We start from the raw sequence: 1,039 nt of genomic DNA on the forward strand, positions 1-1,039 counted from the left end.
TGTGATATATATACACAATGGAATTCTATGCCTCCATCAGAAAGAATGACATTGCCCCATTTGTTAGGAAATGGAAAAACTTGGAAAAAATTATACTCAGTGAAGTAAGCCAGGCCCAAAGAAACATAGGTCCCATGGTTTCCCTTATTTGTAATACCTAGTATATGTCTGAGACAAGCAGAAAAGGTCAGATATGTTGATGTTAGGTGAAATGAACCCCAAGATAAGTATTCAAATGTTTTTTACTTTCATGCGATTGTTTCTAACATACTTATAAGATGATTTTTTTGTTGCTTTGTATGTCCCTCCCCCAAGGTATAACCCCTGCTTTTACTGTATTTGATGTTGGTATAATTTGTGGAGGGGAAGGGAAAAAACAAATCGTTTAAATAGAGATGCAGGTGGACCCATTGCAACAATGAGATGTACAAGTTGTTATGTCAAAAAAACGAACTTTACAACTTTGGCGGGGTGGTGGGGGGGAGGAATGGAGGGATATAGTGGGGTGGAATATGGGAAGGGATGGGAAAAGGAAACAAAGGAGGAGGCAACAATGCTTGATAAGAAATGTACTCATTATCTTGCCCATGTAATTTTAACTCCTCCATATGGTATTTTCATAATAAAATTTTTTTAAAAAAGACAAAAAATCATCTAGACAAAGATAACTATTGCATGGTGTGTAGCTTGCCAGTAAAGCATGTGTGTACCATGTGTTTAACATGTGTGAGGTCCTGAGTTCAATCCCCAGCACCAAAATAAGTAATAAACAAGAAAGTTCATATCAGAAAAATTTCTTTTAAACTTGGAATTCCATGACACAAGGAGTTTTTCATTTTGTTATGCACACTATGCTGGCTAGATAATAGATAAATAAGAAAGATAGTGAATGCAATAATAAATGCATGCATAAATATACTTTGTAAAAGTAGAATTGAGTTCACTTAAGATAATTGGTTCACTTGTGGAGGAGATGGGGAAAAACTAGTTGTTTAAGTATACAGGTGGATCTGATGCAACAATGAGAAGTACAAGTTGT

Source organism: Dipodomys ordii, unplaced genomic scaffold, assembly GCF_000151885.1.
Source record: "Dipodomys ordii isolate 6190 unplaced genomic scaffold, Dord_2.0 Scaffold3, whole genome shotgun sequence".
NCBI classification, from domain to species: Eukaryota; Metazoa; Chordata; class Mammalia; order Rodentia; family Heteromyidae; genus Dipodomys; species Dipodomys ordii.